This window comes from Salvelinus namaycush, chromosome 2 (assembly GCF_016432855.1).
Source record: "Salvelinus namaycush isolate Seneca chromosome 2, SaNama_1.0, whole genome shotgun sequence".
In the NCBI taxonomy this organism is placed as follows: Eukaryota; Metazoa; Chordata; class Actinopteri; order Salmoniformes; family Salmonidae; genus Salvelinus; species Salvelinus namaycush.
In genome coordinates, this window is record NC_052308.1 from 45,650,564 (window position 1) to 45,676,982 (window position 26,419).

General features: G+C 43.0%; 1 long non-coding RNA gene across 1 annotated transcript; it reads right to left on the minus strand.

The window, feature by feature from the left end:
* Positions 1-42: 42 nt before the first annotated feature.
* On the minus strand, positions 43-26,419 carry LOC120026264. Its single transcript, XR_005473070.1, has 3 exons — positions 26,079-26,419; positions 784-830; positions 43-124 (listed from the first exon to the last, which is right to left on the minus strand). It is a non-coding gene; the product is annotated as an uncharacterized LOC120026264 (long non-coding RNA).

A 26,419-nucleotide genomic window follows, 5' to 3' on the forward strand; every position in this document is an offset into this window, starting at 1 on the left:
TTCAGGTGATGATGTCATGTGGGTCCTCCTTACCTGTGGGGTTGAGAGATGGTCCCTGGGCTGAGACAGAGACCCCGAGGGCCACACTGAGCAGCAGGAGCAGGGGACACACACCCATACTGCCCTGGGAGAACGGGGACACACGCCTTACTGACAACCCAAAAATTACCCTTTCACAGTGCAACTGGTCATGATCGGATTATAAATTCATATGTGTGGTACTTGTAACTGGAGGCCTAATCCTAAATCCTTCATGATCACATTTAGAGAATAATCCAACAAAATTTGGGTACTTACATTTTTGGGGGGATTAAGATTTTTTTTACAAGAAAATATAAGTGTCTTAAATGCATTGATTATAGGGTACATCCTTTTGAATTCAATCAGTTTGACCGCACCGCTTTTTGATTTAAACCAAACTTTCCATACATGTTTGCCCACGGAAGAAGTGGTCAGAAAGGGACTTTTTGGAATGAATGCCAAAACATTCAGGAGAAAGAGGTGCTCAAACTTGACCAATTTTGCATACCCCAACATACCATGAGACAGCCATGTCTTTCACTGGAAAAGATAAACGGTTGAGATTTATATAATTTTAAATCTTACACACAGGGATGTCAAACTATTATAATTTCTGGATGAAAAATTTAAAAAAACGCAAGAAATTATAAAATAGTTTAACAAAGTTTTGTTCAAACCAAAAATGGGATGCAGTCAGAACGTGATTGAAATCATATGGATTTACCCTATAATGATGAGTGGAACAAGGAGTTGATCTCTTACCTTAAGGAGCGAATTTGGCATCAATCACTCATTCGCACAGTGTGGTCCTGGATGCAAACAGAAAAGGAGGAAGACACTGTTAGAATCTCAAAGAGGTGCTTAGAAATGTTTCACTAGTTAGTTTAACTAGTTTTGTATTATTCATTTAACTTGGATCTTGCTGGTTTGCCTGTTGAGAACATTCCTACTATACTGAATGAAAATATAGTTCATATACAGTGCCTTGCAAAAGTATTCATCCCCCTTGGCATTTTTTCCTATTTTGTTGCTTTACAACCTGTAATTTAAACAGATTTTTATTTGGATTTCATGTAATGGACAAACACACAAAATAGTCCAAATTGGTGAAGAGAAAAAAATTACTTGGAACAGTGGTGGGTGCTTATGTATTCACCCCCTTTGCTATGAAGCCCCTAAATAAGATCTGGTGCAACCAATTACCTTCAGAAGTCACATAATTAGTTCAATAAAGTCCACCTGTGTGCAATCTAAGTGTCACATGATCTGTCACATGATCTCAGTAATATATATACACCTGTTCTGAAAGGCCCCAGAGTCTGCAACACCACTAAGCAAGGGGCACCACCAATCAAGCAGCACAATGAAGACCAAGGAGCTCTCCAAACAGGTCAGGAACAAAGTTGTGGAGAAGTACAGACCAGGGTTGGGTTATAAAAAAATATTCGAAACTTTTAACATCCCACCGAGCAGCATTAAATCCATTATTAAAAAATAGAAAGAATATGGCACCACAACAAACCTGCCAAGAGAGGGCCGCCCACCAAAACTCACAGACCAGGCAAGGAGGGCATTAATCAGAGGCAACAAAGAGACCAAAGAAAACGCTGAAGGAACTGCAAAGCTCCACAGCGGAGATTGGAGTATCTGTCCATAGGACCACTTTAAGCCGTACACGCCACAGAGCTGGGCTATACAGAAGAGTGGCCAAAAAAAGCCATTGCGCAAAGAAAAAATAAGCAAACATGTTTGGTGTTCGCCAATAGGAATGTGGGAGACTCCCCAAACATATGGAAGAAGGAACTGGTCAGATGAGATTAAAATTGAGCTTTTTGGCCATCAAGGAAAACGTTATGTCTGGCGCAAACCCAACACCTCACATCACCCTGAGAACATCATCCCCACAGTGAAGCATGGTGGTGGCAGCATCATGCTGTTGGGGATGTTTTTCCATCAGCAGGGACTGGGCAACTGGTCAGAATTGAAGGAATGCTAAATACAGGGAAATTCTTGAGGGAAACCTGTTTCAGTCTTCCAGAGATTTGAGATTGGGATAAAGGTTCACCTTCTAGCAGGACAATGACCCTAAGCATACTGCTAAAGCAACACTCGAGTGGTTTAAGGGGAAACATTTCAATGTCTTGGAATGGCCTAGTCAAAGCCCAGACCTCAATCCAATTGAGAATCTGTGGTATGACTTAAAGATTGCTGTACACCAGCAGAACCCATCCAACTTGAAGGAGCTGGAGCAGTTTTGCCTTGAATAATGGGCAAAAATCCCAGCGGCTAGATGTGCCAAGCTTACAGAGACATACCCCAAGAGACTTGCAGCTGTAATTGCTGTACAAGGTGGCTCTACAAAGTATTGACTTTCGGGGGGGTGAATAGTTATGCATGCTAAAATGTTCAGGTTTTGTCTTTCTTGTTTGTTTCACAAAAATATTTTGCATCTTCAAAGTGGTAGGCATGTTGTGTAAATCAAACCAAAAAATCTATTTTAATTCCAGGTTGTAAGGCAACAAAATAGGAAAAGACGGATACTTTCGCAAGCCACTGTAAATCAGTCAATTGAAATAAACGTATTAGGCTCTAATCTATGGATTTCACAAAACTGGGCAGGGGTGCAGCCATGGGTGGGCATAGGCTCACCCACTGGGGAGCCAGGCCCAGACAGGGCTTTATTACAGACAGAAATACTCCTCAGCACCCCCCCCCCCCCCCCTACTCCCACTCTCAGACGATCCTACAGGTGAAGAAGCCTGATGTGGAGGTCCTGGGCTGAAGTGGTTACATGTGATCTGCGTTTATGAGGCCGGCTGGACATAATGCCAAATTCTCTAAAACAACGTTGGAAGGCTCGACTAATCCCAAACTTGCCAGGTGGTGATTTATCCAAATCTGACCCTTACCTCAAATTAAAATCCTAAAATTAAAATTCTGAAAGCGTTACATATCCCGAGTTAGGTTATGAAACCATGTCTGCATAAACCCACAATTTTTTGGTTTGCTCATTTAACAGCAGCCTTTATCAAATGTTAGCCTAACACACTACTGTGACCCATGCGGGAATCTTACCCACAACCCCGATGTTGCCAGTACCATGCTGCAACTAACAGCCCCGCATAGAACCCCACCATTCTGTGTCTGCTAAATCCCAGTCGCTCCCTCTCTCCTCTTTTCTAGATGTGTCTTGTATCCAGGTGGTGCTCCATAACATGAATAATAAATGACCACATCATTCTGGGACACAGCAAAGAAAAAAACGAAACAAAAAAACATTTTATGTAGGCATATATGCATTTCAACTTGGGCTATTACGCAAGACTGCAGATAGCCTAGTTACCCGAGCTCTGGGGATAAATCAAGAAGTTAGACTGAGAAGGAACGCAGAGACTGGATTGAGACAACTTTGTTCAGATTTTGGATTTGGACACGGATTTCGCAAAATTGCCTGTATTGCGCAATACTTTCAAATCAAATGTGTTGCATTTCTGCATTGACTGCAGTGGAGCTCACCTCAAAATACAATGAAAGGGAGTCAGTTGAAATAAGGGCGAGTGTGTGTGTAGGAAAGGGCCTAAGGCGCAGGCTGGGTGGGTTGACAATGGTGTAATCCCACCAGTCCACTGGGTGCGGCCTCACTGACTGAGCTGTGAATCTCGTGGTCTTGATACAGGAATAATCCAGCCCGTCTGGCTCTCTTTACTGCGTTCTAGCTCCACGCGCACACACACACACGGGTGAATTCAGACGCGCACAAAGTATGGTTATCAGGGATTTACTGCCAGAGCGTCAGAATTGGGTGGGGAAAAAAGCTACTGTGCTATTTGTATCTAGGGGGAAAACTGTGATCCATCCTTACTGTTTAAAGAAAGCAAGTGGTTAAAATGGGTCTATCAACGAGTAGTATGTATTCTGTTTTGTTAGGGGCAATTCCACGTTCATGGAATTACACCGAGACTCAGATTTTTCACGTTAAAATGTATGCCAAACCAAATCTATTGATTTCAAAGTTGAACAAACCATACAACTCTACGCACAAGGTCTACTAATTTACACAGAGAATTTCACAAAAACACATTTGCTGGAAGAACTGTGCTGATGCAAAGTTGGGCAACAGAATTACGGTAAAATCTCCCTCAGCTTTTTATGCGACCACATTTTCCAGAAAAATGGGGTGTCCGCTATGACTGACACCTCGAGTTTTACAGAATTACGGTAACGGAATTACATCACGGGTCCCTGATCTGTACTATACAGAAATGCATAATTATGGATATGAATTTCATGCTCTTCATGGTGATGTATCCTGAATAGCTACAAAAGGTAGAAATATGCAATATCCTTATTTTGAATATTATTCTAATGAGCTCCGCCACTAAACAACAACAACATATGGTTGGTCCGGACCAGACCAAATCTGAACCAATGATAGACGTTTATGTTTCACAAGTTTGGACATCACAGTATAGTAGAGCTCAGTAGAGTACAGTACAGTGGGACTACTGTCCAAACTTGTGAAACAGACGTCTATGATTGGTTCAGATTTGGTCTGGCCAGGGCAGACTGAACAAATTTCACCGTCCAAGGACGTCTGATGTTGGTCAGTGCTTAGTGGGCGAGGATGCTCGCTACAGTAAACGGAAAGAGGGTAGAGGTGTCACTAAGAACCAGGTTGAGGTGACATTAAGGAGAGAGAGAGAGGTTGTCCTGAATGTTTTTCACAGACTTGCTTTGACCACCAGACAACAGAAAGAAAACAGTTGAGCTGAACATAACAGTATGCCAGTGGAAGGGAGGACAGCAGCAGGTGACTCAACTGTGGTTTGTGACAACTATGATTTCCTATTGTAGCCAATTCAGTTGCAGTAATTCCACTACCAATTTGGTAACATAATTACGAGTTTTAAACACTTAACTATTCATAAACAAACTTGACATCAGTAAATTCACTAACGAATTGGTAGGTCTACCTTGTTACTTCTGTGAACTTTCATTATCCTGCCTTACGAGGGAGCGAAATTAGAAAATATCTTAAAGTTGTGGGTTTTTGGTAACAGAATTACAAGGCAATGTTTCTTAAATTTACAGAAGGCAAAGAATTTCTCTAAAACTAAATATAAGTGTTGATATTAGTTGGCAGGGGTCTTCTGCATTGTGTTTTCATATATTTCTAATACATTTTAAGACTTTTTCTGGTAGATGTCTAAGAACCCTTTTCCATCAGTTTGACCATAAATCAAAGCCTTTGCTTATTCCACATTTTTGGGTTGGAAAATGGTTGAAAAATGTATATATATATTCATTTGACACCCAATGTGACATTGCTCCTATGCATTGTACATGTTGGTGCTTATGGGTCCTTCTAGATGGAAATGTCCCTTAGCGCACAGAATCGTTTTTAAATGGATTGTGAAAACCACACTTGGTATTTGAGCTTGCACACTCATGCTGCATATTATTTAGCCTAGCACTGTACCTACCCTTCCAATACTTTTGCTCTTTGCCCGCTTCCGCTCCCCTTCCCCGGTCTTATCCACCCACATTTACGCACCCACAGCAGACAAAACATCCACAATTACAGTTCTCCCTACCGTGCCAACCACCTCCCCAGAAACCTCAACCAGTGCTGCAGTTTCCCCTCAGACCTCAGCCAACTCTGCTACTGCTGCACACAGGGTGGATTTCACTCGTGCCGTTTTCCACCTCTAAACGAGGACAGTGAATCAGGATTCGTCCCTGTGCTAAATTTAGAAGTGTTCCTAAATTCAAAGGGTGGCCTAGTGCATCGCGAGTGTTTGTTTCACTTGACTTTAAAGCAAACTAATCGCTGAAGACTGCACTGAGCTGAATCCAGGATAGAACAAAAAGGAAAACCAACAGATAGCCTAGGCCTACAAACTCAACCCACTGGGCAAAAACTGGCTGAATCAACATTGTTTCCACGTGATTTCAACCCCAAAAAATCTATGCGATGACATTGAATCAATGTGGAACATTTATTGGATTTGCTTTAAGTCATCAACATAGTGGCATTTCATATTTTTTTGTCCAACTTTACCTAAATCCAATCGTGTTTTTTTTTTTTTACATTAGTTGACAACAACCAAACTTAAATCAAACCTAGACGTTGAACTGACGTATGTACTTAACTGTAGCTTATGCATGTCATACTAAAATGAAATGTATCAACTTTCCTTCCTTCCTCCTAAATAAAACACTTAAAAGATGTGCCCAATAACGTGCAGAAACGAAGTATGGAAAGGCGCAAAGTCTATGACAACCGTTTGACCCCTTTCTCTGAATCTCTCCCTCCCTAGTAGGCTAGGCTGTCGATCCAGCTGACTCAGACTGCAGGAAAGTCTTAAAACGACGTGAGCCCAGCACATTGCTTCCTTCCCCTGCAGTCTGGCTGCTAGTACCGCAAACTCCTCACTCGTCCAAAATCAGCCTCTGACCCTTGAACCCTTCCTGTACAATGCCCCAGCCTCCCCTCACCTGACCCATAGAGCAACCATCCTCCTAACCAATGACTCAGCTATGACACAACCATTCCCCATTGACATTAGTGACTTTAAAAATCACATTAGCCTGACTGAAGTAGAAGCTTCCTCTCTAAATTAGGCTAAATGTAGCCTGGTCGCATCATCGGTCTGGTATGAATCAGCCTTTGTGCTTATGAATCGGCTTGCATCATTGGGAGCCTAAACAACCTTTTTGGACAAACATGACTCACTGCTGTCACCCTGCTGTGATAAGGTGGCGTGTTCATGTCAGTGAGGTGAAGCTGTCCGACACTAACTGGAGCTAGTAGCCACATGGATGCAGTTTATGAGTGTAGTGCCTACCAGTCTGATCTATAGGTCTGAGTGCATCAGTCTATGGGGACCTGGCTAAATGCATTTTGCCCACCAAAAGCAGTCCCCAAACCCTTTCAGTGTGTGTGTGTGTTCATCCACAGAGGAGTGTGTGCTGTGAGAGGGATGTCCCAGTGACTTAAGTGGAGAGAGGACATTATTAAATTCAAGAGGCACTAGTCAAGTGTTTCTACTTCATACCTAGGCTATACCCACTCAACACAACAAAGTGCCATCTTTTATAGTCAAGTTAGAGAACAGCCACCCTTTGGCGTGATGGATCTCCATTTGTAGCGGAGACGGTAGAGAAAGCTTTCTCAACAATCTCTGGTTGTAGTAGCAGTAGAATGGGAGGGGCTCGGAATCACGCACATCCATATGAGCATATTCAGCCTCATCACTAAGCTGATGATAGACAGTCTAGCGTTCTAAAAATACAAGTTTGACAACACAAACATCTTATATGCCTAGTAGCCTATGCCATGATACTGTACTGCAAAAAGGTACAACGTTCTCCTCTTGCGCTTAACAGTTTCCTGTTACGAAAGCTTTGTTGACAGCCATGCCCGACCAAGATATTCCGCTAGTGCAGAGAACAAAGTGGTGCACAGCGGCTTCCTCTCACTGCTTCATTTCGGGATTGCAATCTTCCGCTATCTAGGCCTAGTTCCACACAAGCACATCCAATTTGATTAAGGCTACATTGACCACGTCTAACGTTCTAGCAAACTCCTGTGGAACTAAAAACGTTTTATTAACATTACGCCACCTGGGTTTGCTTGGGCCAGTATTTGCAAAACTTTTCCAAAAGTGCCCCATTCTTCACTTCCGGTGTTTCGATATCTTGCTGCATTTTCATCACAGCAACCTCCTGAGATGAGATGTCTCGTCAAGTGGTCTATTTCTAGGTGGCGCTCGGTTGTTCTTCTACTGCGAGACTGACTACTGTTTTGATGCCACCCCACCTAAATGGAGAGTGAGTGTAGATTCAGAAGTGACTACAATGGAGGATATGTTCTATTAATCAGCCTAACTTTCATGCCGCTTCATTAATAGTCAAGGGCTATAATAAAGCCAGTCATGTTCGATATTGCGAAAGTCTGTTTTTCAGTATTTTTTTCCTCCTTTTTCCTCATTTAGTTGCCATCTGATTTCAAAGGGATCAAAAGAGGTGAACAATCTTTTTTTTTTGCAATTGTCGGTAGGAGAGAAAGGTTAAAGTGCGACAGGGCGCGCACCCAACCATCTTCATATTCGAACAAATGTGCCTCAAATAAACAGCAACAGTGGTCCATACACAGCCTATTCAGAACTCCAACTCCAGATAGAATGCAGAGTTCGCAGAGGATCGCCAAGATATTCCAAAAGCATCATGCATGTTAGTCACTGTGGTTGACTGTTGCCTCAAACAATACGCTCCCAGGGGTTAAAGCTACAATATCTAACTTTTGGGGCGGCCTGAGTGGGATCTCTGCTAGTTTTTAATGGCCCATTTACATGGCATACTAGGCCATGTGACCAATCACAGCCCTCCTTTTAGGCTTGGGCGGTATCCAGATTTCCATATCGTCACACCGTCCACTTATCCTGGGATTGATGGTATTACCAGCACAGCACACAAGGGGGCGCTAACACCGCAAGAAAAGACCATCGGGTCTCTTACCAGAATGCTAATACTAATAGCAAAAAAAATCAGACACTAGCTAAATGCAAAGAGGAAAATCCAGCTCATAAAGTTACAGGCATAGCTAGAAGCTACCGAATGTCATTTTCAGTAAGTGTGGCATTTACAAGTTTAAGTGAACGAGAGAAATTGTTCAAATGAACAAAGTTGTGACGCTGCTCTTCCTTCAGAAAAGCATGCACGTGTACACGGCGCAGAGAAGAAATCTAGAAGAAAATTATTGAAATCTAAATACTACTCATATTACAGAAAGTCGTAAAGCGTCATATGACACCAATGTTTGCAGCGTAGCACCTACAGATGAATGACTACGGAGTCTTAAAGGAGGCCAGGCTAAACGCAAAATGTCATAAACCAACTTCGATATTATTTATCAATTATGCTTTTAGATACAAAATGCCAAATATGTCTTCCTCCAAAAGGACTGTTCTATGTTCTGTTCGATGCCAAAATCCGCAAAATCGTGTTCTATTTTATGTCGGTTTCGTGAGGAATCACTTATCCAGTGTCTCTGCTCATTTTCTTTCACATGGACTGTGCCTAGGCTAATACACAGAGGCCATTCTGTCCAGCTCCATCCAATTAAAGATGCCAACGAAGAGACGATTGGGAGGAGAACAAAGACACTTTGTGGCACAGCAGGATTAGAGTAGGCCCCCATACCTACTTTGCAGGTGTTAACATTAACCAATGAACGGATCCATTACAGAACGTGAGCCTAACTTATCACAACGATGACGGAAGTTCCCTGGACATGCTTGACAGAGGCTAAAGAAGCCGACGTGGGAATCTCAAAAGGACAGACCGATTTTAAAAGCAGTCATTTGACAAACAATTGACCATGACACAAAGAAAGAAACAGCATGTTACTTAAGTCTTCCCTGCAATTGCAGTTTTAACAACCGTGGATATGGATGTAGACCTGTGTTTTTTGCATGTAAGTGGTGCCCACAGCATGACTACAGAATAAATACATTGTTCCCTCTCCGCCTGTGACCAAGTGTCAGCCTAATCAGTGTGAAATGACTGCGTGGTCACAGGACTGCGTTTCACCTCCTGGTATTTCATTCACACAATTGTGAGAGATTTACTTCAAGGGGCATTTTACCATTCGTTTCGTATTTCTTGTCCATATGGTCTCTAAATATCATACTGACATGAAAACAGCTAAAGCACAGTGCATTTTAGATCTACGCTAGATCCTCCCACTTGTTCACATCTGCTTTGGGTTTAGGCAACGCTTGTAATAAGCAGGCCTACACACTGATTGACAATCCTCTCCTCACCTTATAACATCAACCTGAGCAGCTGCACTAGACTCAGCGGATTCACCTAATTCTCTATAGTTGATACAGATATGGAAACTCAGCGCATCTGATAACGGCCAGTACATTTGACTGAGTCACTCCTACATCTCAAGCGAACCAGCTCATGAGTGAACATTGCGTGCCAAACAACACCATCAACTCTAGTTCATCCAAGGCGGGTAGCTTAGATTGTCAGGACGCCGGCAGCGCCCGCTGATAAGCAGCCCAACGGCCTTGATGGAACTGACGACAGCAAGACAAGCATGTACTGGAGCAGCGCAAACTCCCCCCCCCCCCCCCCCGCTCACTCACTCGAGGGTGCACTGCTTCACGAGTCATCGCGAGGAGAGATAATGGCAGTCTGTCTGCCCTCATTCATGGCATATTAATACTCTGCCTGTGTCCTGAGGGGGATCCGCTGAGGCAGGAATACTCTGAATGACCCTCTTCATGGCGGCTCAAGTAGGCCATGCCCAAGACTCTCCCTCGCCCCCAACACAGACCACAGATTATACATCCTCAACGCCACACATCACCCACAATACTCTGGACTTCCCTTTTTATAGGGCTAGTACTGCTCCTAGTATGCTCTGTGACAGTGTTCGCTCACCTCCTTCATATGAGCCAGGAAATTGGTGAAGCGGAGTGAAAGATCCAGGATTTGCGCCAAGGCAAAATGTGCTGTCAGCCAAAGCTTGTGGGAGCTAGAGTGTGTCCGGCTCAAAGGACCAAGCGCAAATGTGGTGAGTCAGGCTGTGCATGTAGGCTGCTTCTGCTTTGTTGTGGGGTTTCTCACAGAGCACGCCAGGGGCCTCTACAGTCTACCCACATCACACAGAGAAGAGGATGTGGCGGCGCTAAGCAGCGGCCTTCCCCCAAAGCCACTGTGACCCGGGAGCGTAGTGTGGGCCAAAGAGGCAGGCTGAAGGCCACAAACCCACACTTACTCTCACTCCATCAGCAAATGTAGGGACGACGGGCTTCCATGCATTGGCCTGCATACAAAACTATAACAAAGGGTCAACATAGTGAACTTGTGCATTTCTAATGGTTTGAATCCCTTATTGCCTACATGGAAACGCATGTGCTGAGTTAGCTAGGATTGGAAACTGTGGGCATTGAGTTGTAACGTGCAATGGGCAGTCTCATTGCTGCTTGCAGTCCTTCATACAATTTTGCTAGCATTAGCCTACTTTCATATTTACATTTTAGTAATGCAGACGTTTGCAGACGCTCTTATCCAAAGGGACTTACAGGAGCAATTAGGATTAAGTGCCTTGCTCAAAGATTTTACCTAGTCGGCTCGGGGATATAATTTGAATAACCAAAACACCACTGGCTTTTTGGCCAGCTTCCCCGATTGGGAAGTGGACGGCAGTGTGAGGGGATGCAGAAGCTTGCCCCCTATGTGGACTGTTCGGATTATTCCCAAGGGGTGGTGGTCTTACTGGCGCTTTTACAGTCGCCGAAGCATCACCCAGGTGGGTGCTACAACACAGTAGTGGACGATTCTGTACTGTGAGTACAGTGCATTCGGAAAGTATTCAGACACCTTCACTTTATCCACAGTTACGTTAGAGCCTTATTCTAAAATGGATTAAATAAATGTTTTTCCCTCAATCTACACATAATAGCCCATAATGGCAAAGCGAAAACAGTTTAGAACATTTTACAAATTATGAAAAATAAACTGATCACATTTCGTATTCAGTCCCTTTGCCATGAGTCGAAATTGAGCTCAGGTGCATCGTATTTCCATTGATCGTCCTTGATGTTTCTACACCTTGATTGGAGTCCAGCTGTGGTAAATTAAATTGATTGGACATGATATGGAAAGGCACACACCTATCTATATAAGGTTCCACAGTTGACAGTGCATGTCAGAGGAAACACCAAGCCATGAGGTCAAAGGAATTGTCCATAGAGCTACGAGACAGGAAAGTGTCGAGGCACAGATCTGGGGAAGGGTACCAAAACATGTTCCAGGATTCCTCCAATGGCATTGAGGAGTACACCACATCAGTCATTGGCTTCATCAATAAGTGCATCGATGACGTCGTCCCCACAGTGGCCGTACGTACATACTAGAGGTCGACCGATTATGATTTTTCAACTCCGATACCGATTTATTGGAGGACCAAAAAAAGCCGATAACGATTAAATCTGCCAATTGTTATTTTATTTATTTGTAATAATGACAATTACAACAATACGGAATGAACACTTATTTTAACTTAATATAATACATCAATATAATCAATTTAGCCTCAAATAAATAATGAAACATGTTCAATTTGGTTTAAATAATGCAAAAACAAAGTGTTGAAGAAAGTAAAAGCGCAATATGTGCCATGTAAGAAAGCTAACGTTTAAGTTCCTTGCTCAGAACATGAGAACATATGAAAGCTGATGGTTCCTTTTAACATGAGTCTTCAATATTCCCAGGTAAGAAGTTTTAGGTTGTAGTTATAATAGGAATTATAGGACTCTCTCTCTCTATACGATTTGTATTTCATATACCTTTGACTATTGGATGTTCTTATTAGGCACTTTAGTATTGCCAGTGTAACAGTATAGCTTCCATCCCTCTACTCGCCGCTACCCTCGAAGCAGCGTTACCCATGCAGAGCAAGGGGAACAACTACTCCAAGTCTCAGAGCGAGTGACGTTTGAAACGCTATTAGCGCGCACCCCGCTAACTAGCTAGCCATTTCACATCGGTTACACCAGCCTAATCTCGGGAGTTGATAGGCTTGAAGTCAAACAGCAGAGCTGCTGGCAAAACGCACAAAAGTGCTGTTTGAATGAATGCTTACGAGCCTGCTGGTGCCCACCATCGCTCAGACTGCTCTATCTAATCAGACTTAATTATAACATAATAACACACAGAAATACGAGCCTTAGGTCATTAATATGGTCGAATCCAGAAACTATCATCTCAAACAAAACGTTTATTCTTTCAGTGAAATTCTGAACCGTTCTGTATTTTATCTAATGGGTGGCATCCATCAGTCTAAATATTCCTGTTACATTGCACAACCTTCAATGTTATGTCATAATTACATAAAATTCTGGCAAATTAGTTCAATGACTGTTGCATATACCCTGACTCTGCGTGCAATGAACGCAAGAGAAGTGACACAATTTCACCTGGTTAATATTGCCTGCTAACATGGATTTCTTTTAGCTAAATATGCAGGTTTAAAAATATATACTTCTGTGTATTGATTTTAAGAAAGGCATTGATGTTTATGGTTAGGTACACGTTGGAGCAACGACAGTCCTTTTTCACGAATGCGCACTGCATCGATTATATGCAACGCAGGACACGCTAGATGAACTAGTAATATCCTCAACCATGTGTAGTTATAACTAGTGATTATGATTGATTGATTTTTATAAGATAAGTTTAATGCTAGCTAGCAACTTACCTTGGCTTCTTACTGCATTCGCGCAACAGGCGGGCTCCTCGTGAGGCAGGTGGTTAGAGCATTGGACTAGTTAACCGTAAGGTTGCAGGATTGAATCCCTGAGCTGACAAGGTAAAAATCTGTCATTCTGCCCCTGAACAAGGCAGTTAACCCACCGTTCCTAGGCCGTCATTGAAAATAAGAATGTGTTCTTAACTGACTTGCCTAGTTAAATAACCGATTTCCGATTGATTAGGAAAACTTGAAATTGGCCATGCCGATTTAATCGGTCGACCTCTAGTATATACCCCAACCAGAAGCCATGGATTACAGGAAACATCCGCACTGAGCTAAAGGGTAGAGCTGCCGCTTTCAAGGAACAGGACTAACCCGGAAGCTTATAAGAAATCCCACTATGCCCTCCGACAAACCATCAAACAGGCAAAGCGTCAATACAGGACTAAGATCGAATCATACTACACCAGCTCTGACGCTCGTTGGATGTGGCAGTGCTTGCAAACTATTACAGACTACAAAGGGAAGCACAGCCGAGAGCTGCCCAGTGACACGAGCCTACCAGATGAGCTAAACTACTTCTATGCTCGTTTTGAGGCAAATAAAACTGAAACATGCATGAGAGCACCAGCTGTTCCGGAAGACTGTGTGATCACGCTCTCTGCAGCCGACGTGAGCAAGACCTTTAAACAGGTCAACATTCACAAGGACGCAGGGCCAGACGGATTACCAGGAAGTGTACTGCGAGCATGCGCTGACCAACTGGCAAGTGTCTTCACTTCACTGATAGTGCCTGTTCCCAAGAATACTAAGGTAACACTACAGGTACCCCCCCTGTACCCCATTGCTTGCTGTTTGGGGTTTTAGGCTGGGTTTCTGTACAGCACTTTGAGATATCAGCTGATGTAAGAAGGGCTATATAAATAAATTTGATTTAGCCTCGCTATTGTTATTTTACTGCTGCTCTTTAATTACTTGTTACTTTTATTTCTTATTCTTATCCGTATATTTTTTAACTTCATTGTTTGTTAGGGGCTCGTAAGTAAGCATTTCCCTGTAAGGTCTACTACACCTGTTGTATTCGGCACATGTGACTAATAAAATTTGATTTCATTTTTATACATTTGCACACAACTTTTTTCTTTGTCACTATGGGGTAGTGTGTGTAGATTGAGGTGGGGGAAAAGCAATTGAATCCATTTTAGAATAAGGCTGTAATCTAACAAAATGTGAAAATTTAAGGGGTCTGAATACTTTCCGAATGCACTGTATATGAAAAATAATACACTGCTCAAAAAAATAAAGGGAACACTTAAACAACACAATGTAACTCCAAGTCAATCACACTTCTGTGAAATCAAACTGTCCACTTAGGAAGCAACACTGATTGACAATAAATGTCACATACTGTTGTGCAAATGGAATAGACAGCAGGTGGAAATTATAGGCAATTAGCAAGACACCCCCAATAAAGGAGTGGTTCTGCAGGTGGTGACCACAGACCACTTCTCAGTTCCTATGCTTCCTGGCTGATGTTTTGGTCACTTTTGAATGCTGGCGGTGCTCTCACTCTAGTGGTAGCATGAGACGGAGTCTACAACCCACACAAGTGGCTCAGGTAGTGCAGCTCATCCAGGATGGCACATCAATGCGAGCTGTGGCAAGAAGGTTTGCTGTGTCTGTCAGCGTAGTGTCCAGAGCATGGAGGCGCTACCAGGAGACAGGCCAGTACATCAGGAGACGTGGAGGAGGCCGTAGGAGGGCAACAACCCAGCAGCAGGACCGCTACCTCCGCCTTTGTGCAAGGAGGAGCACTGCCAGAGCCCTGCAAAATGACCTCCAGCAGGCCACAAATGTGCATGTGTCTGGTCAAACGGTCAGAAACAGACTCCATGAGGGTGGTATGAGGGCCCGACGTCCACAGGTGGGGGTTGTTCTTACAGCCCAACACCGTGCAGGACGTTTGGCATTTGCCAGAGAACACCAAGATTGGCAAATTCGCCACTGGCGCCCTGTGCTCTTCACAGATGAAAGCAGGTTCACACTGAGCACATGAGCACATGTGACAGACGTGACAGAGTCTGGAGACGCCGTGGAGAACGTTCTGCTGCCTGCAACATCCTCCAGCAAGACCGGTTTGGCGGTGGGTCAGTCATGGTGTGGGGTGGCATCTTTGGGGGGGGCCGCACAGCTCCATGTGTTCGCCAGAGGTAGCCTGACTGCCATTAGGTACCGAGATGAGATCCTCAGACTCCTTGTGAGACCATATGCTGGTGCGGTTGGCCCTGGGTTCCTCCTAATGCAAGACAATGCCAGACCTCATGTGGCTGGAGTGTGTCAGCAGTTCCTGCAAGAGGAAGGCATTGATGCTATGGACTGGCCCACCCGTTCCCCAGACCTGAATCCAATTGAGCACATCTGGGACATCATGTCTCGCTCCATCCACCAACGCCACGTTGCACCACAGACTGTCCAGGAGTTTGTGGATGCTTTAGTCCAGGTCTGGGAGGAGATCCCTCAGGAGACCATCCGCCACCTCATCAGGAGCATGCCCAGGCGTTGTAGGGAGGTCATACAGGCACGTGGAGGCCACACACACTACTGAGCCTCATTTTGACTTGTTTTAAGGACATTACATCAAAGTTGGATCAGCCTGTAATGTGGTTTTCCACTTTAATTTTGAGTGTGACTCCAAATCCAGACCTCCATGGGTTGATAAATTTGATTTCCATTGATAATTTCTGTGTGATTTTGTTGTCAGCACATTCAACTATGTAAAGAAAAAAGTATTTAATAAGAATATTTCATTCATTCAGATCTAGGATGTGTTATTTTAGTGTTCCCTTTATTTTTTTGAGCAGTGTATTAATCTATCCATTTATCTAATACCAGGCAGGCAGGCAGGCAGGCAGGCATTAAATGTATGTGCACATCAGTTTGAGAAACACACCAGGAAAGCAGAGTTTTCCCTTTAAACAGTTCACCCCCCTTCCCAGTGCACCGGGTTAGCCAAATCAAGCGTACCCTCTATTTTCAAAGGACTAGCCCCACCCGTAACCTCCAGGCCTATGTGACTTTGCCACACTGACCAACCTCTACAGAGACCATAATCACACTCCCTCAGCCTTGCAAGATAAGAGACCCATCCCAGGGCCATCAAAGACCCAGAGCTTCTCTACACCCTGTGACAGTGTTCCCTCTAGATTTGTTATCTTATGTAGGGCAGGAAAAATTGACACCAAATAACTTTTCCACTGATACCATTTGAGGACAAGCCTAACTGGGCTATGGTCAGAGCTAGGTGAGATGGGAGGCCCACCATAAATCAGCTAATAGGTTGAGAACATTGTAGGGCCTACATAACATAATAAAACCCTCTCCAGACAGTTCTTGTGTGACTTGTTAATCCATAGGTGAATTAGTGTCAGTGATTTGGGTCCACATTGAAAAGAGAAGTGTTACATGCTGACCAGACGCGTCGCAAAATAAATGTAGAAATCCATGTTATTCAATTATTGCGCGCGCCAACGAGCGTCTGCGATGCCAAGGGCTAAAATATAATTCCTTTCTATTTCTGACGCAGATCGCGCTGAAAGTCCTGCCTCTCCCATCTCCTCATTGGTTTATAGAAGCAAGTACCCACATGCCATCTCCTCATTGGTTATACCCACGTGGGTGATTGAAAGACCAACTGTTTTGCCGGTTGTCGTGGTAATTCTATGAAAGTGTAGATGCAATCACCATATAAGTTCAAAGATGAAAAAGCCTGGAAGGAGGAGAGATGACTAGAAACGATTCGGTTGGCCGTTTTGTGTGTGGATTAATTGTAGGAGTAGAGGACCTTGTGCATTTCGGGTAAAATAACAACTCAATGTTTATATCCCAGGACAAATTAGCTAGCAACAGCAAGCTAGCTAAATAGGACAAATTAGCTAGCAAGTGCAAGCTAACTAGCTAATTGCCATACATGTTTAATTCTTTTCGACCTGTCCCCAAATTAATGTCATTGCTTCAGAGTTTGTTTTGATATTTTAACCTGCGTGTCGTGATCGCATTTGGTGTCGGAAGACAAAATAAATGTATGCATGATGGCACACGCGCGCAGCCAATTTGGGTTCCGTATTAGCGTCGAAATGAGACCATTACTCTTGACACTCAGTGGAATTTAGCCTAATTCAAAACATTTTAATAGGTCTAAATTCTGCAACGAGTGCAGGTTGACAGTGCAAGTGATCGCAGTCAAAAATGGGCCTAAATAGGCTAATGTGTTTTGAAAATAGCTCCACTAGTGTTTACAAGGTCAAACTGTCACTCAAGGTGCACTTTTTCAATGACCTGCTACTACCGTGTCTAGACTCTGGGGCAATAGAAACTGTCCTACACCCTCTAGAATGGTAAAGAGTTCATGTCCAACACCCCTCAGTTGTTAGATAGGGCCTAAATATTTACCCTAGCATCTGATGTTATTTACATCAGTAGCTAGGCTTATGCTAGTGTTATCCAGAGGCGTTGCTAGGATTTCAGGACATCGGGGGGGGAAAAACTATTTAAAATTTCAAAAGCTAAATGTATCAATCTAGTGCACTTTGAGATGAACATCGAGTGAGATTAAATCTACTAAGAATGCCGAAGAAAGTAAAATCAACTCATGTCAATTCTATTCAAAAGTCAATACAATACAAGACATTCTGGGAACTTGCACCATACCACCTGCCACAGCAGACACTGCCAATTACAGTAGCTGTGGGTCTCTCTACGCTGGAACACACATCTACAGTGTATTGCCAAAAACCTCCATACCACTCAACAACTGACTTGTCCAATGAGCCAAACTGCTTAGAGTCAGTCACTCTCTCTCTGAAAATGATATCATAATCGAATGACTAAGTTACTTTATCTTTCAAAGGAGAGATGTGGCAGACTTTAACGCCAAAGTACAGTGCATTCCACTAAACACAATCATTTTCTGTACTATATTTACTGCCCTATTAAAACATTTGTTTTAGAATAGGACCCTGGGTGTATCTGAAACAAATCTGTAAATAGATTTGATGATGCTTTGGAATCTGGCTTTATAAACAAGACAAACATATGTCAAATCAGCAAATGCCTGAATTAAGTATGCTTTCAAGTTATTGAAATGCACCATACCGGTAATGGAAAATTCAGGAAAGCAAAAGGAAGAATATCAGGCAATCATTGTTTATTTAATCTTTCTGAGAACAGAAGATATGTTTCTGAGAGTCTTAGCTTTCAGGAATGGAGTCATAATTGCTAATAGCCCAAACCGTTCCAAGGCTGGAGCCAAATTCATAGGAAGAAGATCACAATTGCATTAGCATTTTGCCACGGCAGCAGCTACACTTCCTGGGGTCCAAACACATTAAAGCACTTACATTACATACAAAACAAAAGATAAAACAGTACATCATATAACATTATTACACCACTACATATCTACAATACAAAATGTACAATACCACCATACAACAATATATGTGTGTGCCTCTTCACAGTCCCCGCTGTTCCACAAGGTGTATTTTTACCAGTTACATTTTTTTTTTATTCTACTGCTTGCATTTAGTTACCGGATGTGGAATAGAGTTCCACGTAGTCATGGCTCTATGTAGTACTGTGCGCCTCCCATAGTCTGTTCTGGACTTGGGGATTGTGAAGAGACCTCTGGGGGCATGTCTTGTGGGGTATGCATGGGTGTCCGAGCAGTGTGCTAGTAGTTTGAACAGACAGCTCGGTACAATTAATTTCCCCCAGTAATTCTGTGCAGTTTTGTAAAAGTCCTTTCTAATGAGTCATGCGCGACTTGTGAACGTTGTAGAGGGAAACAGAGGGGAATCTTAGCTTTCATTTGTGGGGTCAAAATAGCTAATAGCCCAAACAATTCACACGCTAGAGCCAAATTCATAGGAAATAAACAAACTCAACATGCCACACTGGCTTTAGAAACCGCTGGGTGCAAAGTTATACAGCCTGTCCGCCCCTTCCGATGCGTCTGCATGGTCCTAAAGCATGCTGAATAATATTTATTTATTTTTTACAGCAGGCAATTTCACAATTCTTCAACCATCAAAAGGTTCAGGGCTGCACTGTGCCACACCCTTTTATCCATTTAGCTGATATCCTGTTTTTATTAAATGGATCACTAAATTTCCTTTGCAAGTTTGGGTAGAAAACCGATGAAAATAAATTGTGTGGTCATCACAATTCAAGCCAGTCGTCCATGAAAGCAATCAATTAGCTTAATTTCTCAGATCAAATTATATTTCAACAAAATAACATTTCAGGAACGCTAATCTTATCTGTTTCTAACTACAGAAACAGATATCCTATTGATTCCTGTTTACAAACAAAAATTAAAGCAGGAAGCACAAGTGACTCTGTCAATAAAGAAGTGGTCAGATGACGCAGATGCTAAGCTACAGGACTGTTTCGCTAGCACAGACTGGAATACATCCCGAGATTCTTTCCGATGGCATTGAGGAGTACATCACATCAGTCACTGGCTTCATCAATAAGTGCATCGATGACGTCATCCCACAGTGACTGTACGTACATACTAGAGGTCGACCGATTATGATTTTTCAACGCCGATACCGATTATTGGAGGACCAAAATAAGCTGATACCGATGAATCGGCCCAAATTTGTATTTATTTTATATATATATATATATACACACACATACAGTTGAAGTCGGAAGTTTACATACACTTAGGTTGGAGTCATTAAAACACGTTTTTCAACCACTCCACAAACTTCTTGTTAACAAACTATAGTTTTGGCAAGTCGGTTAAGACATCTACTTTGTGCATGACACAAGTCGTTTTTCAACAATTGTTTACAGATGATTTCACTTATAATTCACTGTATCACAATTCCAGTGGGTCAGAAGTTTACATACACTAAGTTGACTGTGCCTATAAACAGCTTGGAAAATTCCAGAAAATTATGTCATGGCTTTAGAAGCTTCTGATAGGCTAATTGACATCATTTGAGTCAATTGGAGGTGTACCTGTGGATGTATTTCAAGGTCTACCTTCAAACTCAGTGCCTCTTTGTGTGACATCATGGGAAAATCAAAAGAAATCAGCCAAGACCTCAGGAAAAAAATTGTCTGGTTCATCCTTGGGAGTAATTTCCAAATGCCTGAAGGTACCACGTTCATATGTACAAACAATAGTACGCAGTATAAGCACCATGGGACCACGCAGCCGTCATACTGCTCAGGAAGGAGACGTGTTCTGTCTCCTAGAGATCAACGTACTTTGGTGTGAAAAGTGCAAATCAATCCAAGATCAACAGCAAAGGACCTATCTATCCACAGTAAAAACCAGTCCCATATCGACATAACCTGAAAGGCCGGTCAGCAAGAAAGAAGCTACTGCTCCAAAACCACCATAAAAAAGCCAGACTACGGTTTGCAACTGCACATGGGGACAAAGATCATACTTTTTGCCACAAAGTTGTGGCAAAATGGCTTAAGGACAACAAAGTCAAGGTATTGGAGTGGCCATCACAAAGCCCTGACCTCAATCCCATTGAAAATTTGTGGGCAGAACTGAAAACGCGTGAGCGAGCAAGGATGCCTACAAACCTGGCTCAGTTACACCAGCTCTGTCAGGAGGAATGGGCCAAAATTCACCCAACTTATTGTGGGAAGCTTGTGGTAGTCTACCCGAAACTTTTGACCCAAGTTGCACAATTTAAAGGCAATGCTACCAAATACTAATTGAGGGTATGTAAACTTCTGACCCACTGGGAATGTGATGAAAGAAATAAAGCATTCTCTTTACTATTATTCTGACATTTCACATTCTTAAAATAAAGTGGTGATCCAAACTGACCTTAGACAGGAAATTTTTACTTGGATTAAATGTCAGGAATTGTGATAAACTGAGTTTAAATGTATTTGGCTAAGGTGTATGTAAACTGCCAACTTCAACTGTATGTACAGTATGTATATATACTTGAAATAATGACAATTACGACAATACTGAATGATCAATGAACACTTAACTTAATATAATACATAAAACCTATTTAGTTTCAAATAATGAAACATGCTCAATTTGGTTTAATGGAAAAACAGTGTTGGAGAAGAAAGTAAAAGTGCAATATGTGCCATGTAAAACATTTAGGTTCCTTGCTCAGAACATATGTAAGCTGGTGACTCAATATTCCCAGTAAAGAAATATTAGGTTGCAGTTATTATATGGATTATGACGTGTCGACTATTTCTCTCTATACCATTTGTATTTCATATACCTTTGACTATTGGATGTTCTAATAGGCACTTTAGTATTGCCAGCCTAATCTCAGGAGTTGATAGGCTTGAAGTCATAAACAGCACTGTGATCAAGCATTGCTAAGAACTGCTGGCAAACACAGAAAAGTTTGAGTGAATGCTTACGAGCCTGCTGCTGCCTACCACCGTTCAGTCAGACTGCTCTATCAAATATCAAATCATAGACTTAATTATAATATAATAAAACACATACGATCCTTAGGTCATTAACATGGCCAAATCCGGAAACTATAATTTCGAAAACAAAACGTTTATTCTTTCAGTGAAATACGGAACCGTTACGTATTTTATCTAACGGGTGGCAACCCTAAGTCTAAATATTGCTGTTACATTGCACAACCTTCAATGTTATGTCATAATTATGTAAAATTCTGGCAAATTAGTTCGCAACGAGCCAGGTGGCCCAAACTGTTGCATATACCCGGATTCTGCGTGTAATGAACGCAAGAGAAGTCACACAATTTCCCTAGTTAATATTGCCTGCTAACATGAATTTCTTAACTAAATATGCAGGTTTAAAAAAAATATACTTCTGTGTATTGATTTTAAGAAAGGCAAAAGATGTTTATCGTTAGTCACATTCGTGCACCGATTGTGCTTTCTTCGAATGCGCCTTTGATAAATCACAGGTTTGGCGAAGCAGGCTGTGATTCGATGATAAATGAACAGGCACAGCATTGATTATATGCAACAGGACAAGCTAGTTAACCTAGTAATATCATCAACTATGTGTAGTTAACTAGTGATTGTGTGAAGATTGATTGTTTTTTTATAAGATAAGTTTAATGCTAGCTAGAAACTACCCTTGGCTCCTTGCTGCACTCGCGTAACAGGTTGTCACCCTGCCACGCAGTTTCCTCGTGGAATGCAATGTAATCGGCTATAATCGGCATCCAAAAATGCAGATTACGAAAACTTGAAATTGGCCATGCCGATTAATCGGTCGACCTCTAGTACATACCCCAACCAGTAGCCATGGATTACAGGCAACATCTGCACTGAGCTAAAGGCTAGAGCTGCCGCTTTCAAGGAGCGGGACTCTAACCTGGAAGCTTATAAGAAATCTCACTATGCCCGCCGACGAACCATTAAACAGACAAAGCGTCAATACAGGACTAAGATTGAATCGTACTACACCGGCTCCGACGCACGTCGGATGAGTTTGCAAATTATTAGACTCCAAAGGGAAGCACAGCTGCAAGCTGCACATTGACAGGAGCCTACCAGACGAGCTAAATTACTTATATGCTCGCTTCGAGGCAAGTAACAAGCAGACCAACAGTGTTCTTGGGCACAGGGACTAAGGTAACCTGCCTAAATGACTACCGACCCGTAGCACTCACGTCTGTAGTCATGAAGTGCTTTGAAAGGCTGGTCATGGCTCACATCAACACTATTATCCCAGAAACCCTAGACCCACCCTAAATTGCATACCGCCCCAACAGATCCACAGATGATGCTATCTCTATTGCACTCCACACTGCCCTTTCCCACATGGACAAAAGGAACACCTATGTGAGAATGCTATTCATTGACTACAGCTCAGCGTTCAACACCATAGTGCCCTCAAATCTCATGACTAAGCTAAAGACCGTGGGACTAAACACCTTCCTCTGCAACTGGATCCTGGACTTCCTGACAGGCTTCCCCCAGTTGGTAAGGGTAGGTAACAACATACCCGCCATGCTGATCCTCAACACGGTGGAGCCTCAGGGGTGCGTGCTCAGTCCCCTCCTGTACTCCCTGTTCACTCATGACTGCATGGCACGACTCCAACACCATCATTATGTTTGCCGATGACAACAGTGGTAGGCCTGATCACTGACAACGACGAGACAGCCTATAGGGAGGAGGTCAGAGACTTTGCCGTGTGGTGCCAGGTCAACAACCTCTCCCTCAACGTGATCAAGACAAAGGAGATGGTTGTGGACTACAGGAAAAAGACAGAGCACACCCCCATTCTCATCAACAGTGCTGCAGATGAACAGGTTGAGAGCTTCAAGTTCCTTGGCGTCCACATCACCAACAAACTATCATGGTCCAGACACACCAAGACAGCCGTGAAGAGGGCACGACAAAACCTGTTCCCCCTCAGGAGACTGAAAATATTTGGCATTCGTCCTCAGAAGGTTCTACAGCTGCACCATCGAGAGCATCCTGACTGGTTGCATCAGTGCCTGGTATGGCAACTGTTCGGCCTCTGACCGCAAGGCACTACAGAGTGTAGCGCGTACGGCCCAGTACATCGCTGGGGCCAAGCTTCCTGCCATCCAGGACCTCTATACCAGGCGGTGTTAGAGAAAGGCCCTAAAAATTGTCAGACTCCAGCCACCCTAGTCATAGACTGTTCTCTCTCCTACCATACAGCAAACGGTACGGGAGCGCAAAGTCTTGGTCCAAAAGGCTTCTTAATACCTTCTACACCCAAGCCATAAGACTCCTGAACAGCTAATCAAATGGCTACCCAGACTATTTGCATTGTCCCCTCCCACACACTTTTACACTGCTGCTACTCTGTTTTATCTATGCATAGTCAATTTAACTCCACCTATATGTACATATTACCTCAATTACCTCGACTAACCTGTGCCCCTCCACATTGACTCTGTACCGGTACCCCCTGTATATAGCCTCGCTACTGTTATTTTACTGCTGCTCTTTGATTAGTTATTTTTATACTTAACACTTATTTTTGTTAACTGCATTGTTGATTAAGAGTTTGTAAGTAAGCATTTCACTGTAAGTTCTACACCTGTTGTATTTGGCGCATGTGACAAATAAAATTTGTTTTTTGGTGGCATGACCCTGTATCAATCCCCCCCAATCACTACTAGACTCCTCTTTGCGAGGAGCAGTGATGAGCCCAGACATGACAAGACGGGGTCGGGGCAGCCCTGTCGGCATGCTAGGGCAGTCCAGGTCTGACGAGTCAATGTCAGATCGAGGCAAGCAGCTTCTGCTTTGCACTTGAGTAGTCAAGACATAACAAGCCGAGCTCGGTGGAGAGGAAACTGCATTCTGGGATAGCGCATAGTGGGGCGAGACCAATGCAACTGCTCACACTGAAGCAGTCCAGACATGACTAGTCAGCTCCCTTTGTACACAGCTGCACACAACTCATTTATATGATGACACGCCACGCTCTGCCATAGGCCTACTTCCTACTTGGAGTATTCCCGTTGTCAATCTATCCATTCCTTCCTTTCTTGACATAATGTTGATATTTGACCATGTTATCATACTGATGTTATCTTCTTTGACCCCAATAATGAAAACCATAGTCTGTTCCCTTTTTGTAAGCTGTTGAATGTTATCCATGTTGCCGGCTGTGACCGACAGTGAGCATACGTGTAGCTTTTATAAATAAAGCTTAAGTGTATTAGGCCATATTCTATACATATAACATATCTCCACTTTCACCATGATTAAGTCAGGTCTCATGAGAATTAAATAAAGACTCAAGTTGCACTACATTCTCAAGCTTTGGTGCAAATATCGGCTAATGATGAAACACAAATGGCATCAAATGACAGTTGTCTCCAGCTTAATAAAATCCCTGGTTTCAAAAGGTAAAGTGACAGAATGTAGCAAATTTTCCTGAATGACTCCTGCTTTGCCAAATGTCTTTTCTGTGTTTAGTAACCTTTATTGATTAGATAATTGAGGAAGCTACAGCATGTCACTACAACACTACCTACAGTATGTGGTAAGTAAATACTAAGGCCCTGCCCTGAAACTAACTTTTTGAATCCAACCTACATGCATAACTATATTTAGGCTTGACTAAGTCGACTCAGGATCCAGTCAAGCCAGAATAATTAGTATGAGAAGAGGAAATGGGGAGTGCGAGGCAGGGTCAAGCAGTATGATGCTTGTCGAGACTAAATAAAGAATATCTGCTGTGATTTGAATGGGCCTGGCTGTCTAAAGCGATATAATTCCTGCGTTGTGGTCGCACTCAGCCCCCTATCCACCCCACCCCGGCAACAAAGCATTGATCAATATGTACTTTTCAGTGAGGTAGAGCTCACTGGACCGCCTTTTGGTTTTATTTCGCATCGTTACAATGTATGCGTTCACAGAACACACTATCATACGGACTTCCAATAAAAAACTATGCAGACATTCCTCCTCTCCCCCTTTCTCACCAGCCCCCCTCAAAATGTCCCTCCCTGCCTCCAAGCTAGTTGTGTGAATGTTCTGTCGCTACAAACATTATTGTTTGAGCTCCCATGATGATAGCCATGGAACGTTTTTTTTTTTAAATCACCTAGCTTCCCTCTCGGCCTTATCGCGCTCATCACCACAACGATGTTCGCCGTGGAATACTTTGCTATGATAATGTGTGGGACAAACCAAAAGTGCTTGTTTGTGACCAAGTAGTCGGACCTTATTACAACTAAATGAAGCACGCTACACTGTAACTAGTGACAATTTACAGTAGAACAAAAACAAAACTCACCACGACTTCCGTTTGGTTTTGCACAATCCTGAATATTTACAGTTGTGCAATTCCTTTCTTCCTTTTTCCACGTTCTTAACCCCGGCCCCTGTCTTCACACCCCAGGAACCAATAGTGTGTGTATGTGGGGTGGGGGGCCTGGGTGATATGAACGATCTGGGACAGACCGCCAATTTGGAGGCAACAGATCGCAAGTTTGTTTATGTTAACGAATGACTAGAACGGTCCCAAAAATTCCTCAATGTTCCCGAGGGTGTTCCTAACGAATTGGTGTCTCTCCGTCTTCCTTGAGCATAGGGGGCGTGAATCCCACTGTTTATTCGCTGTATCCGGGCGGGTCA